At 35.6% G+C, this 9,708-nt stretch overlaps 1 long non-coding RNA gene across 1 annotated transcript in view; it reads left to right on the top strand.

Annotated features, from left to right (window-relative positions):
- The first annotated feature begins 816 nt into the window (after positions 1–816).
- LOC140330080 (uncharacterized) overlaps positions 817–9,708 on the top strand; it is a 12,076-nt gene continuing 3,184 nt past the window's right edge. The window contains exons 1-2 of the long non-coding RNA XR_011920607.1: positions 817–908; positions 1,122–1,221. This is a non-coding gene — a long non-coding RNA (uncharacterized lncRNA). The remainder of the gene's footprint in view (positions 909–1,121; positions 1,222–9,708) is intronic.

Consider the following 9,708-nt stretch of genomic DNA (forward strand, 5'->3'; position numbering starts at 1 on the left):
TTTTGTTGACACTTCTGAGCAGTCTCATGTGAGTATATTCAATGGAGTAAAACATGTTTTTTTAATTGCTGTCCTCTATAGGGCTTTCTTACACTGGGCTGTATTCTTTATTGTGAAATTATTTGAAAATGATAAAAGTCTTGAAAAATAAAGAATGCATGTCATACTGTGCCTATTTTATGTTTTACCTATATATAGTTATTCATTATACATTTAGGCTAAAATATCTAACTAGGAAACATAAATGCCGCCCTGAACAATTAACATATATGACGATCTCTGTCGGATAAATGATAAATTTTACACCACAGGAAGATGCCTTAATTCCACATTGTGCATTTAAATTATACGGTACATTTATTAATCACATTAGAATAACCAACTGCTTCTGTACCAAGAGAGGTAACACTTGCATATGGTCATGCATCTCTGAGTATTTCTACCAGATGGTATTTTAATATTCACAATATTATGTAGCTTGACACATATCACGTTTTGTTTCGTGCGGGCACAGTTACATGGACTGCAGGAAACAGGTTGAAAATGAAACTCCTGCCAAAATGTTTGTTTTATTTTAGACAGGATTGGGCAGGGTAAAACCTTCCTTACACAATAAATTTCCTAAAAATTAAACAAACAGGGAATAAGCAGGGACTAAGCCTTCTGTTTTTCAGCTAAAGATGAAAGAAGCAACACAGGTGAATGAAGGGGACAATGTTGAGAAGACTTATTGACGGCTTGATACTAATGCTGAAGATAGAGGAGCTAACTTAACAGTGAGCATGGCATACCTCAAATATGTGTTGCCATCTCATTATGCCAACACCTTATCAAGATGAGCAGTGCCACCCCAAGCAGCAGTTTAATAACATAACAAGAAGGAGCTCGGGTCTTGTGGGAAGAAACAGGTTAGTGAATTTACAGTAAATCTCTACCCACACAGACTTCAATGGTAACCTAATGCCTTCCCCACTGCCCATTGTTGGACACCTAAAGAACATAATAATCTGTCCAACACTCCATGCAGCTCTATTGTACTATAAATATTTCAATGGCACAGCTACATTCATGCATTCACTTTGAAAGAACATGTGTTTGTGTTTGTTGTATGATCCCTAAAGCTCCGGCCGATTGTCTTCACTAGAATTATCATCAAGGATACAGGTTTGGACAGAAAAGCAAACAAAAGCTTCCCAAGCAACTCTACACAAATATTTCAAGGTAAATAAAACGCTATGTAACATAATCTAACCTGAGGCTAGGATTTCACTATACATTATTTGATAAGCATAAGCAAGTTTTGCTTGATTTTTCAGAAAACAATGTAATAAGGAGAAACATTGAAAACAAGATGGAAAGTACATTGCTTATGCAGCCACTCATTGTATAAATATTGTTTAATAATCTGACCACACTGAAAGAAAAACTCTTGTTGTACAATGTCAGTAAATACAATTATTTTTTTGATTATGACTAGATTAAAAAAAAACTCTAGAAAGAAAGAAAATTAGGGCTGGTATAGATGGGTTTGTTTTCAAGCACAATACTTTGCATACAAACAACTGCATTTCATCTATTTTTTTATTGCCATATTCACTGTTTAAATATAGTTTTGCAGCTACAAGAAGTAATTACATAAGGTCAGTAAGAAGATGTCTTGTGTCTCTAACAGTCAAAAGTCTTTACTACTAATACTATATAAAAAAAAAACAGAAAAAATATAATTTAAAAAAAACAGGAAGTTCAGGGTCAGATCATAAAAGGGGCAGAGCAATAAATAAAGCACTAGGTAACAGGAGAGACATTAAGCTTTCTCTGCTCTTGGATGAAATTAGGGACGCAAATAAACCACAGCTGAACCAGCTACATTACAAAAGTTGAAGGGTAGGTCAAACACATACATTAAAAGGTTAACTTTACGACTGTTAGAAAGGAAATTAAATTTGCTGAATATGAGAATCACATATTTTAAATAAATGTCAAATCCTCATAACCATGTAGGGTTCTCTTCAGGTGATATTTTATTTAGCACTGCAGAAACATTTATTGACATGCACAGAAATATCCTATGTGTACTTTGGCTTGTATGAGATGATTTTTACACTGTAGTAATCAGTGGCAGATTGAGTGTACATTTGGCCCTAGTCAGGTTTCAATTCAAGGCCTTCTACTCCAGTAATTCTGCCTATATTGCTCATTGATCTCTTTATGCCGTCTTTATGTCTTTAAAAATCTGACTGGACCCAAAAATTTGAAGCTGTGAGATCTGAACATTCTTATCATATACAGTAATATAACTGGCAACACACAGATCACAGGGCCGCAGGTGGTAGCCACTTAAAAAAAGAAGAATGTGACCCCTTAAATGTTGTAACACAGTTCTACCTTAACCTATTTGATCAGGTAATAGGCTGCTGATAGCAAAAAAAACATAAAAGAATATATCCTGTCGACATCTAATAGAAGCTGATAAGTACAGTATGCACACAGCTACAAATCGATGAATAATATTAAAACAAACAAACAAAAAAAATGAATAGCAAGTTACACGCTGGCATAAAAAAACTAATTATTTGGTTTTCAAAAAAAGAGGTGAATTGTTGAAGCGGATTCCAGCGGTGATGAATGGGAAGACTGCATTCTCTTCCAGCCTATATACTTACATCTGCAGATTTGGAACTCCACTCAACCTTGCAGATATTTTTGCCATGTTGCCATAATTTTACATTTTACAAATGTTTTCCACTTGTTAATAATGGTTACGAGTGGTTGGGTGTTATAACCTCTTGAGGTTCCACTAAACTTCGACCCTTCATATGAGAGGTATTTAATTATTTTTAATGTTGATTTTGGTGTTCATAGTTGATGATTATCTTCCTGTTTGTAATCCTTGCAATCCACAAGTTTTAAATAGATTTTGCAGCATTTAGCCTTTTTATCTTCTGTTTCCCTTCTACAACACATATGCTATATTCATTTTATGTTGAAATAAATATATAATCCAATAAAAATATGTAAAATGTATGAAGACAATTACTTGTGATCAGTCAGTGATATAGACATACTGCACAAGTGTGTTTTAATGTGATTCAGGATTTTTTAAAAAACTAAACTCAAAACTTCAAAAAAAATACACTTACCTTGAATCCTGCAGGGCAGTCTGATCCCTATTGGGGTGTCCTGCTTTGGGTCCGCGTCGTCCCAGGCGTGAGATCGGGGATGAAGGATGTAGGATGAAAAAAAAATTTGCGCCGATCTCACTGGACATGCGTGAGATCAGCAAATTTTTCTCTTTGCGCAAAAGGGCTCCTTCTAAGCACCCAAGAGCCTCCAGGAATGCCTGACGTAGGTATCCCGGGAGGCTTTGCACTCTTGTTCATTCTCGATCGCCAATTAGAGGGTGGTACTGCACCCTTTTTTTTAAAAAAAAGGGTGTTGCCCTGAAAAAAAGACAACAGTTTGTAGGGTTGTCTACCTTTTCATGTAAAGTAAAAATTCTGAGTTTAGGTACGCTTTAGGTTCTCCCTTTTTTATTATATATATTCAGTATATATAGTAGGTATAAGTGTAATAAAATTCTAAATACAATAATAACAATTTTAGTGGCAGGGTGCTTATGCATACGATATCAGTCTTTTGTTTTGCTCTTTAAGCTTGTAAAGCATACTGGTATATCTGCCTGATTTCATTGAACTTCATTAGAAAGCAAATACGGTAAAGCATTTCCTTTGGGGTATCTTCTTTTCTTACTTTTGTTTTGTATTACTAAATTTTGAGAATGGAATTTTGCCTAAAGCATTGTCATAGGTTCACAGGTTAAGTCCTGCTGAATCTTTTCCTCTGGGATAAACCACTAAATTTTAGTTCAAAATGCTGAACTTGCCTTACAAACCAAAAGCACATTAACACATAAAATATTCATTCATGAATAGAAAAAGTAGCTATAGGCTTTCAGGTCATCTTAAAACACAGCATTTCAAAATTGAATAATGCACTGGGCTGTTTTTTTTTGTTTATGATCATCCGTTATTTTTGGGGTGTCGTGGAACACCTTTTTTCTTACGTATTTGCAGACATTCTGAAAAGTCTAAGAATTTAGGCAGAAAGTAAACAGTGTGCATAAGACAACATGTTTGGAGTTTTATAGAACTATGTTTATGTCACCTATAAAGTCTGCATTTGGAATTGTTGCACACTAATGTAAATTAAAGGAGACCTGGAAGGAAGGATAGAAATAAGTAGAAAGTTTTGTTGTAAAGTTATTCAAGTTATGTTGAAGACGGCATAAAGAGATCAAAAAGCTCACTGCATAGTGCAGTAGAGATTTTCTAAAACATAATATGCTATTCACATTCATCAGTTAATCAAACCTATGCTTTGCCCACCCCATGAAGGAAAAATAAAGGGTTTACAATCATACTCCATAGCAGCACAAACTAAACTTCCTTTGGTTTCAACCCCATCTCAATCAAAGGCTGGATGTGAAGAAAAGAAACCCTCCATAAGCTCTTAATTGCTCTTGTATAAGCCCACCCACCTTATATATGGCCTAAAATATTTTGTCATCACAGTGGCTGATCAGAGCAGACGGGGAGTTAAAAAAAAACAACAATATGGTCCAGGGCAGGAGATATTTGAAATAAGAAAACTGGCACATATTGGACTTCAACATATAATGAATCTGACCTGTGGGGTTGCCAACCATTGTAAACTGACTGTGGTGGTATACAGCAGGCATCGCCAGGGTCTTGCATACGCAATAATCTTACTTCCAAAATGTCCTGGAACTCCCTTATGAGCATTCTGTTATCCAAAATGAAGTCAGGGCTTACCTGTCGGTGTCCCAACCCCTACATTTCATTGTATGTGTTTATATAGACAAGTAATCCCACCAGCAATGCTTCATGGCCAACAGGGAAGATTGTAGTAAAAGGAAGGGTGGGATAGAAAGATTTGGTTGCAATTTGGATAATAATATAGTTAAGATTTTGGGGCTCCTGGTGAACTCTGGAAATAAACTGAAAATTAATATTATATTATTAATATTAAACAGGATTTATATAGCTCCAACATATTACGCAGCGCTGTATATTGCATAGGGGTTGCAAATGACAGACTAATACAGACAGTGATACAGGAGGAAAGGACCCTCCCCCAAAGAGCTTACAATCTAGTAGACTGGGGGAATTTACACACAATAGGAGGGGGATATGTAGTGGTGGGAAGTAGTGATGGTTTCAATTGACAGAAGAAGATGGGTAGGCAAGTTTGAATAAATAGGTTTTGAGTGCTCTTTTAAATGAGCAGAAAGTAGGAGCAAGCCAAATAGGACGAGGAAGACCACAACGTAGCTGAGGGGAGGGCCGAATAACAGCGCTGTTAACAGTTAGATATATGTCAGGGGGAGATTTGGAATTTGAGGGGGGGATGATGATGAGTTCTGTTTTATCCAGGTTGAGTTTCAGGAATCGGTCAGACATCCATGATGAGATGGCTGACAGGCAGCATGAGATCTTATCCAGGACTGAGGGAGACAGGTCAGGGGTAGACAGATAGATTTGAGTGTCATCAGCATACAGATGGTACTGTAAGCCAAAGAAGGATATGAGACTACCGAGAGAGGAGGTGTACAGAGAAAAGAGGACCGGTCCAAGGACTGATCCTTGGGGAACACTAACATGGAGGAGAGTGGGTGAGGAGGAGTTACCATTGAGAGAAACTTGAAAGGAGACAGATAGGAAGCAAACCAAGAGAGAGCAGTGTCACTGATACCAATGGAGCGCATGATTTGTATTAGAAGGGGGTGATCAACAGTGTCAAAGGCAGAGGAAAGAACAAGGAGAAGGAGAAGGGAAAAGTTGCCTTGAGGCTTAGCTCTGATGAGGACATTTGCCACTTAAGTAAGGGCTGTTTCAGTGGAATGGGCAGCTCTAAAAACCAGACTGAATATACATCTAGGTGCATGAGGATGCAGTATAATGATGGGGCTAGTTTACAATGATCAATGATCACACATATACAAATTAAACACACTTTGAATCCGTTACAGTTTATACAAAGGCCTACCCAATTTGCAAAATTATTCAGTTTAAATTAGAATATAGTTAAATGTTTATTTTACCCATAAAGTAATGTCCATAGTAAAAAGAGTCCTCTTTCTCCTTTAAGGATATATAAATGCAAGTACACTTTTAGCATTCTGTGGGCATTTCAACCTAATTTTGCTGCTGGGCATGGCTAAATGTCAAAATTATGAAATACCAGGTTACTAATATGCAAAACCTATTTCTTGCTAAAAATACAATATACGTGGTCAACTGTAAATGGGTCAGCATTTAGTTAAGTTGTGATGGTCAAACTGAAGACAACAATACTGTGGAATGATGCATTAACTATTAGAAGTATGTTCAAAGCTGCTTTGTTAATGAAAAACAGTAACTCATTGTTGAAACTGAAAAGCATCTTGGGTCAGATCCAGGTTATTATTGCGACAGATATAAAATTAATTATGATTTGAACAAAAAGAACCACAGATGGCAGTTCTAGGGAACTGTTTAGAATTATGAAATTGGAATGACTCAGACTTAGAAAAGGTTAATGAGAGAGAAATTTTCACCTGAAAAGGATCTATTCTAGAAAAAATAGCACTGTTAATGAAAACAAAATTAATGATTTGATTATATTGTCATGAAACTGATTTAAACTGTGTTGTATAATTTTATTTAAAGACGATAAATGTAACAGTTTTACCTATTAGCTGTGTATCAACGCTTGGCGTTCACTATAATGATTATACACTGCTATTAGGTTAAAGCTGTAAGTTGCTCTTTCTACTATTATTATACTTCTGAATACAATATAGTTGCTACTCTGCACACAAAAAATAGCCACCAAACTAATTATATTGTAGTTCTGAATACATCTGTTTTCAGTGGCTGGAGCTTGATGAAAGTATTTTCACCATGAGGCTCCTGGCACCTAACACAAGTATTTTAGAAAGTAAATATGTATTCCCAATGCTAAAACAGGCCCTTAGCAACTACGCTTTCCATATCTAAAAACTTAACAATCCCCTAAAATGAGCCTGTAACACTTAAAGAGGAACTTCCAAATGTTTAAAATCATTCTTTACTTCCAGTTACCATTTTATAATCTCAAGTTGTCCTCTTTTGCACAACTGCTCCGGTGCTGCATGCTCTGTCCTGCACCACCATCCTAAATCAGCTTCCTGAGTCAGCTGTCACTTGTCCTTGCTCATGTGCCACTGTGCGTGCATTCTGGGACTGCTACTAGGCTACCCTAGAGTGGGACATCCTGGGAAATTGTCAAACTTGTCTCAGAAAGATTCAGGATTATCTAACTGCATGTGAGGTGTGTGGGGATTGACAAAGAAAAAGGGGTATGGCTAGAGGCAGTACTTAAAGTTCTTATGTATTTCCATATCATGGTGGAATGTAAGAATGTAATGACTTTCCCACACAATTAAAGAGGCAATATAATTTATTTTATCCATGTGTGAGTTTGCTTCTTACTGTCCCTATAGTACCATTCATTACACTTTATGTCTCTCACACAATGCCTATAATTGCCTTTATTGATATATCTCACCACGTTTAAGAGTTAGCAATAGAGGTTGCACATTTAAAACACCATTTGCATCAGAGGCATTAGGGGTTGCACAATGAAAACATTGTTAAACACACCTAGATGTAAACAATAAGCTAAACATGAATTATTTCATATTACTACAAACCATTAGTTATTGGTTCACGATTTGTGTTCAAAATCTAAGGATTGGTTCCTTGATTCAGTTCTGCAATAATGTCAGCTTTCTGAACCTTACGACATACAGTTATTGCAGCAATATATCTCAGAGGTGCTGAACCTATTAAATTGTAATTTTGCTGGCTATTTTTGTGTGCAACGTAACAAATATATTGTAGTTCTGTTTTGACTTGTAACCACTTACCTTTGCCAATGCACCTCAACCATGTTTGCAATATGGTATTAGTTTTAAATTGGTTTGCTCTGACATAATAAATTATCGTACAGGAGCAGCTCAGACACTGTCTGGTACCTTTGGAACTCTGTAAATTGCTTAATTTTACTTTGAAAGTTCTTGTATCAAAGTTATGACTGACACAACAGTTTTATAGCTGACACGTACTGCTAATTGGAGATTACCATAATCTTACTTACCCTTGCTGCTGCTGTATGGTTTTTAAATAGCTGTCATGTGTGAGTCTTTATACTTTCTATTTAGTCTTCGAGTTTACTATATAATTAAGGTGCGTGTCTGGGGAAAAAATATTTAGTACATCACTGCAATTCATGCACATTTTACATTTTTTTTTTATCTATAAAAGACAGGGAGGAGAGTCGATCTTTTTCGATTCATGACAGTTCTGTATGTTGGCAAATTTGAAGTTTTTTTTCTTTACATGCAATGTTTTTAAAGAGGTAAAACATGGCAAGTTTTGTGTTTTGCAGAGATGTTGCCCTTGTCATGACCATGTAGAAAGTTAGTCATTACTCATGCTTCTGGAAAGATTTGACCGATGCATTAATTTCCCTGGTATTTATAATAAAACCTAAAATATCATATTTGGAATAAATGACATAAAAATCTATGTGATAGTAATGAATGTGGGTGTGAGTGCAATGAAAGTAGTTATTTTAAGGCACATTGAGGCTCTTTGATTAATTTTTCTTCTGGAGTTCTTGGCTATTTTAGCATTTTATAAGTGGAACTCTTACCATTCATATTAGCAGGGTCAAACATTAGGCTGTTCACTTAGCCTTTAGTGAATTTTTACTTTACATAGGATAATTCACTGAGCTTAGAGAATGAAGTGAAACTCTGACTTCAACCATCCAATCGCATGCAAGCAAAAAGTATTATATAATTTTTACATTTATATGCACATTGTATTGGATTGTACCGGGTATTCTTTGCAAAGGGAATTTTCAGCAAGTTCAATAAGCACAATTTATATTCCTTTAGTACATCAGCCCCACTGTCCTACAACTGCTAGAGTATTGCATGACATATTTTTGTTCATTCATTGCAGTATTTCTGTTCTTCAAAAAGAGTAAATACTATTTATTGGTTTACTCATACTTCATAGTTCAACAACAAAAATCAAAGTGTTTTTTTAAAGCGGCACCAATGCAGTTGACGTTCATTTTTTAAGTATGTTTAGTTATGGTACAGCTGTTATGTGATTTTTAGATGGGTAATGCAGTGTCTCAGGGCACCTGCCACTCAAAATGCATTTGTAGTGTGTAGTGAACTTATTCTTATTATCTGAAGCCTATTCATCTACAGGACAACAATTGGATAAAATAAAATATTTTTACTGATACACCTAAGCATAACATTGCATACAGCATTATCTGCTATTAAAGGTAATAAAGTACAGATAATGATCAGTATTACCAATAATCTGATTTATCCACAAGTAAATGGATTGCTGCAGTGAAGAATGGAAGTTCCCACTTCCTTAGTTTAATAGATATTTCTGTTAATAATATATTGGGTATATCATGGCCATAATCCTTTAACCACCTGGGCATTTTACTGATGTCTAGATTTCTGTACCAAAAGCGGTACACTGTTTTTCATGAAATTTTTTTTTAAATTGTAGACCTGTAACTTACAGAAATATGTCTGAACAAGGGTCTAGTAGATATCATGAATATAAAAAA

The sequence above is a fragment of the Pyxicephalus adspersus genome, chromosome 4 (assembly GCF_032062135.1).
Source record: "Pyxicephalus adspersus chromosome 4, UCB_Pads_2.0, whole genome shotgun sequence".
In the NCBI taxonomy this organism is placed as follows: domain Eukaryota; kingdom Metazoa; phylum Chordata; class Amphibia; order Anura; family Pyxicephalidae; genus Pyxicephalus; species Pyxicephalus adspersus.